The sequence below is a fragment of the Corvus cornix genome, chromosome 2 (assembly GCF_000738735.6).
Source record: "Corvus cornix cornix isolate S_Up_H32 chromosome 2, ASM73873v5, whole genome shotgun sequence".
NCBI lineage: Eukaryota > Metazoa > Chordata > Aves > Passeriformes > Corvidae > Corvus > Corvus cornix.
This window is the reverse complement of record NC_046333.1, coordinates 79,372,162-79,379,397: the sequence shown is the minus strand read 5'-3', so window position 1 is coordinate 79,379,397 and position 7,236 is coordinate 79,372,162.

Here is a 7,236-nt window from a genome sequence, read left to right as displayed (position 1 = left end):
GTCATAATTAAGGAGTTTAATATTATATATATCATTCAGAGAATCATGTACCAAATACTATGATCACATACCTATATATGTTATATAGAAAATGACACTCTCATTCTCTGCTTGCAAAAATGAAACAACACAAAACTAAAACTCTGAGATAAACAATAGATAGATAGATACTTACATAAATACATATATAGTATTTAAGATCTTTCTAAAAGAGGCACCCACGTAACTTCCTTTGTTGTCATTGTTTTGTAGATCTGTATTTGGGAAAAAGAAAGTAGAAGCTATTGATGGTTCATTCATGGACTTATGCCATTAAATCTAGAGCTGGGGCAATTTGCAATCTGTTTTTTCTGAGTTGAGAAGGACTCACTTGATCACCCACCCAGTAAGAGCTTCACTAATTCCTAACTCCTGGGGAGTAAAGGAATGCTCTAGAGGCTCTGAATGGTTAGGGGGGCAGGATGAGGATGTTTTGGCGTCAACTCAGCTGAGGATGCACATTTTTGCCCCAGACTTGTATCAAATGGATGACCACACAGCAAATCCATTGCTTAGGATCAAGCTGGAGTTCAGAAGTTTTGTATGGCAGCTGTGGCATCTTGGGCCTTGCAAAAACCCATGTGTCCTCTAGATCACTAGAGTTGAGAGTATAAGTGGTAACCCAAAGGTGTGAACTGGACTCTGGAGTTTACCTGGGTTTTGACTATGTGTTGAATTTATGGACAAAATTGCACCCTGCCAGATCAATACCATACTAAGTGTTTCTGTCATTCCTTTGGTTATAGGCAGAGTTGGTGTTGTTAAATGCAGTACCTACTGAAGTTTTATGCTGAATGCATAAACTTCCCTATTTTAACTTTCTATGTTCATTTCTTTGGATTGCTAGCCCTCTCATGGCATGAATCAGCAGAACACTCAAGTACCAGTCCTGACTGAAGTCATGGAGATTTAACATTTGTTTAATGTCAGCCCCATCAGAACAGTTCAGGCCAACAGCAAACTGAGCAGAAGCCCACTGACTATGTCAGAGGAGTCAATGCCCCTGTTGTGTGAATCACAGAATTTTATATTTCCACTTTCTGCCACACTAAGCCCACAGAGAACTTCATTCTGCAGTGCTTTTATAACAAAGAATCGTGCCTGTCTTTTACTAGAACCAGAACTTGTATCAGTCTGGTCTCAGAACTAAATGTGTATTTTCAAATGTACTTAGTTCAAAGAGTTTGTTCATGAATAAAAAAACTTCTGTCCGTTTAGTACTGCACTCCAATACAGATTGTAAGCAAATAGACAAATTAAAGTGAATTGGAGCTTTCAGTCCCTTCTCCTGTGTAGCTCTCCCTGGTGAATTTAACTGAACCAATGAATAAACCTCTTCTTTTAAATGAATGTTGGAAAAGAGAAAATTTTGAAAATAGTACCAGTGACCAACTGACATTCTCCTCTATTCAGAAGTAGCCCCTAATGAACCCTGAAGTATAAATGGACCTCTATGTGTTTCAGAAAGGACTCTTTAAAACAATAAGGAATTCACACAATTCTGTGAGGTCTAACCATGAATACAAAGAAAGATACATCGGGTGGGTTTTCATTTACTCTGTTGCTCTTTTACATTTTCCAACATTTAACAGTGCTTGGGGAACTTTGTACATCCATTGTATGTGGTGGTGTATAGACCCCTTTACCTAGTCAGATGGTTACAAAGGGAACCTAAAGTAATAATGAATAATAAAAAAATTAATCATATGACAGAGGCATGCTGTGTTTTGGGGTTGTAGGTGTTGTGGCAGATCTTCAGTTATGACACCCAGATAATTGCTGATGACAAACTGTGTGTTCTGAAGCTGCTGCACTCCCACAAAGGGACCTTTGTTTGGCTCTGTGGATGTAAGCAAGACCTCCTGCTGCTCTGCCGCCAGCACACTGCCATCACGGAGCCCACATCTCCAGCGAACCTAACCCACCCTCCCACAGAGCGAGAAGTCAGAAGACCTCACACTGAGAGTGCACAGAGAGCAGCTGTACACAAAACTCTGAAGAGAAACTTTGCTGGAGCCCCACAGTCCATTATTTGAAAAAGACAGCGTGAATCAGCCTGTGTGCTCCTGAAGTGATGCTCCAGAAGCAATTCCACAGCAAGTAAATGCTATGCTCTCCATAGGCATTGGTGCACTGCCTGACTGCACTCAGGAGACTGAGCCTGTTTCTTCAAACTCTCACTTCCACGTGGCATTGTCTTATCCAGAGCAGTACCAGAAATAACCAACAAAAGCGTGAGGCTAAAGGAGAGCCTCTTGCTAAAAAAACCACCATGCTGGATGTCTCTCAAGTGCATATTTTCAAGTGGTTTGGTTTTTAGAAGGTGTGAGTGTGTGTCAGTTTTCATTCAGGGGACTGACTGCAGGGTGTTCTGCTCTTTGAAAGAAAGGACACACACATATATATATGTATATATATGTCTCTACACAGACATACATACATACATACATAGGAGTCTAATTTTATGCTTCCAGGTGCAAATATTTTGACCCGTGTCTTTTATATCCACATATCCCATGACACATATCTACATAATACACAGAGGCTAAATAAACATATGGTGCTGCTAATAGCCCAAAGGTGTTATTTCCCATATAATAGATATTATTTGCCATGCAGTATAGAATGCCTGCCCTAACCCAATGCTTGCTTTGTGTCTGTACTGCAGTGAATCTATCTCACAAGGCTGAGGATGGGCACCACGCCATCCTGACAGATGGGTCTGACAGCCAGGAGACCATGTATGTGCATCCAGTGTGGGTGAGACTGAGGAGAGCCTTTGCCAGAGAGATTTAAACAGCTTTCTGTTTTGGCTGTACCTACTGCAAGGAGAAGGGTGTAGGCTTACATTACATGAGGTCTATGCAAGTGCAGAGATTGGAGAGGGAGAATCACGTGTATAAAGAAAAATCCATTCAAATAGCTACAAATCAAAGACATCCACTGACAAAAAGTGAGGTGGTGTTACAGAACTCCACACCCCTCTAGCTCCCCTTGGGAAGACCAAGCACAACTCGTCATGACAAGTTCATTCGTCTGAACACGCCGGCAAGGGTGCAGAAACCTGTTGCACAGGCTTTCTTCCTGTCCCAGAGGCACATAATATTTGGTAAAGCAAAGGCCTAAGTTTCAAGTAACGAGAAGATACTGCTCTTCCATATGGTATAAAAGTCTGCTCAATAAAGGAACAAGTCCTTTTGGTACAAAGAATGTGAATTCAGTTCGTATCTTTAAAAAAAACATTAAATGCCCTGTGAACAATTTGGTAATTAAAGGAGTAGAAGTTAAAACACTGTTTTCAAAAATTATCCCCTTATAGAATCTGCATCCTGAGGTCAAGTCTGTGTGTTTGTACAGACCTGAAGAGAAACACCATACAAGCTGTATTTATTTAGTGCTCTGAAAAGTTGAAGCACAATCAGTGTCATTTTCTTCATTGTCATGCATTTTATTCATACCCATTCCCAGAAAAATCTACATAAAAATGAAGTCTGCCATTTAAAACAGTTAAGTGGTACTTCAACTATTGTCTTGAACTACTTTTCAATTAAAATTTAGTCAATGATCAAGTATTCAGCATAGTATATGGAGTGATCTGTGGAATAAGCTTATGGAAAAAAAATACTGCAGTATAATATACACATTTTAAAAAACATTTAGCTGTTTAGCAAACCAAATGAACAGTACATAGCAAAAATTGCATACAGGAATGAAAAAAGAGAGGGAAAGCATAACCATATTAAGGTTAATTAGGTATGTGAGGAAAGTGATAGAAGCTCTTCCTATACACAACCTTAAGCTCCAGGTAGAGCAAGGGAACAGGGAAGCACCAAAAAAATTGCTATAAGGTGTTGTTGGCACTTTTTAAAATATCCACTAGGTTTTCTTTTAAATTAAAGAGTCACTTTCCTGTCCTTACAGACGTTAAAGGCAATTTTGTTATCAGGTTTCCTAAGGATGGGTGTTTTCCTCCACCCCCAATGATCACCCAAAAAAGATGACACTTTGAAAGGAGCATCCTCCCATAATGAGTTGATCAGCAATGAAACTCTTCTGGCCCCCTCCTCCTCCCCCTAGAACAGCTCATGCTTTTAGGACTGATGTGCTAAATCTTAATTACTTAGTAATAATTTTAAAAATAACAAAAGAAACTTAAATTCTAAGCCAGCTGCCACCACCGTGTTGCAAATGGCAATTTATTACACTGGCAGCATGGGAAACCCAGGAGCAGTAAGTCAGCTTCCTTCCTGCTCCAGACTTTTCAGTAGATTTTATTGTGTTTTGTTTATTGGATTAACCCTTGAGAACAGTGAAAAGAGGGCTGTTTTTGGAATGTGCTCAGTATTAAAGAACTCAGCCACAATGGAAACATGTCACAGCAACAAATTTGGACTTGTGCTTAGCCTGAAGGTGTAAGCAAAGGGCAAAGGTGACATAGAGAAACTTTTTGCCTCCTTATTTGGTGTGTTGATGTAGCCACGAACACAAGCTACCCAAAGCCTCAAGGGCTGTTCTGGCATCTGTGGACAGCTGAGATGTTTATGCTTTTTTTGCACTGTTGCTTCCTGCATTGTGAGGTATGGAGCTACCACGGGAGTACTCCAGAACCACTTATTCCTTGTAGAGGAAGTTCTGTCAGAAGAGAGTTGATCCTTATGGATGTATTCTGCAGCTTCATCAGGGCAATGCAGTGACAAGTGTGTGTGCACAACATATCATCTATTTCTAAGTACACCTTTTAAAATCTAAATGTACTTCATAACTTTTTGATACCTGAAAAACATAGTCATTTCAGTTCTCAGAGTTTCTGAAAACCTCTAAGTTCAGGAACATACTGTATTATTATCCAGATTATATCAATGCATTAATATCCTGCCTTCTGCCATCTCAGATATTTTTTATTTGGTCTTTGGAGCCATTTTATTATAAACTCAATTCATCAAATAAAAAGTTATTGTCTCCATGTACCTTTCCAAATTCTTAGCATTCTTTTAAAAGAAGGAAAAGCACAATGTAAAAAAGTGTTACATTTTAAAGTATATTAAGTGTAGTGCCTTATTTGTAATTAGAGAACCTGCTGTCTAATATAGACACTGCAGATATGTAAAAATTATTTTAAATGTTACTGTTTCATTACATATTATCACTCAAATTATAAATTAATGGTTACATTGGGAGAAGCAAATGAGAAGATATTTCCAATCAAAATCAATCACACAGGCTAAACGGTTGTACCATTTTGTACCATTTAGAGATTAATGTAAATTGCTTTTCTCTTTACCTGAACATGTTCTACAGATTACAAAGCACACATGTGAAGAACAAGCCAGTGGTGTAGTTCTTTGAAGTTTGATTTCATATCTCATTCCTGGGATACATTGCATTATTCAGTAAATTCTACTTTAAGGTACTGCTTTTTATAATGGAATTTTAAAAAGCCCACAGATTTTTTTAAATTTCAGAGTGAGTCCAGTACATTCTTGCTATCAAGAAGAACCTCCCTAGTAAAGTGCATTCTTGGACTTTCACAAGCCACAAGATACTCTGATTTAAAGGATAGGCAAGTTGGCAACCTGTGAAATAAAAAGTTACGAAATTTGCCTGGTAGAATAAAAATCATTTGCAAGCTAGAGCAGGGTCTACAGCATTGTCTTAGCCAGTTTTTCTCACTCCCCCTAAAAAAGTGACCTTGCATTTCCTTGATGCTGTTCTCCAGAATCTTCGTTTTAATGCTTGTTTTTATCTGTAGGCAAATGGGCCCTTTCTCGCAGTAAGTGTTTTTAATAGGCTGCATACTGAACAAGTAATGCTCTCATTGAATTGCAGTGGAAGCCTCCAAAATGTAACCAGAATTAGACCTTGGTCATGGGTGCATCAGCACCTTCCCCCTCTCCACTCCCAGGAGTGTGCTTGGGGGAACTCTGCAATTCAGATTAGAACAGCTCAGAGGTTTGGTTTTTCTTTTTGAGTAATAAAGTTCATCCTTATTGAGCAAATCAGTTCATCAAGATGAAGTTCAACTTCATCTCCTGAACTGATTCTAATAGATTACAAAATTAGTAATTTTTTTAAGGAAATCTTTCATATATTTGCAAATCTGGATTTTTTTTTTAATCTTTCTCACTGTGCTGCCTGAAAACAAAGTTGAAAAAATACTAGAAGATAAGAGGAAAAAGTGACAGAAACTGGGAATTGAGTGATGTCATATTGTAGTATAACTGTATAAATTAAGGAAAATAAGAACAGTAAGTGTGTGCATTTCATGTTTAACTGAGTTTCAAAAAACTTTATTTATTTTCTGAACAAAAATTGGTTCTTCTTTACATTCAAAACATATCTTTACTCTTCTGTTCTGCCCAGCGGTGAAAGAAATCTTTGGGTTTTTTTAGAAGATAGTCTCTCATATAAAAGAAAGAGAGGAACAGAACTGAAGTTAGAATAAAAAACAAATGTTATAACTTAGAGGAGAATTTGTAAAAACAGAAGTATTTATTTGCAAGTTTTGTTTTGAAAATATCCCATATGTTCATATTAATAAAAGGCAAACTCATCAATTGAACTTGTTCATAATTTTTATTCTGCTACTCATTTAATCATCTCCAGTTGCCATTTCCTGAAAAGACATTGCATGTCAATTAAGAATGGTAGTAATTTCTGATGGAGTTGTAGTAATTTGTAACAAGAGTGAAATTTTAAATACCATACTAAAAGTATGAAAACTCATAAGGTACCAGATGTTCATCAGTAGGCTCCTTGTGTAGTAAAGCAGAATCTCACTATAAAATCAGAAAGTATGTAAATAATCCTGAAATAGTGAAAAATTTAATAAAGATATCTCATCAGCAGACTGATAAGAGTGGGAGTAATGTTATGCAAATTAAGCTCACAGTTCTTCTACATCAAAGGAACTACCAAAGCCAAATCAGAGACGAAGGAACCACTACCATCTGCAATTCAGATCACCACTTGTGGTCCCATCATTAAACTTAAGAAACATTGGGAGCATCCTACTACTAATTCTTAATGTTATTACTTATTTTTGGCTCTCATGCTAGAAGTTACCAACAGCTTCTTAAGACTAGGTTCTACTTTTTAAAATGGCAAGACTTTCTGGGTCTGTAAAGGAGAATGAATGCAAGCGGCTCACCTTTCTTTCTCCTTTTCCCTTGCCAGGTAAGAACAGATAATTCTTACAGT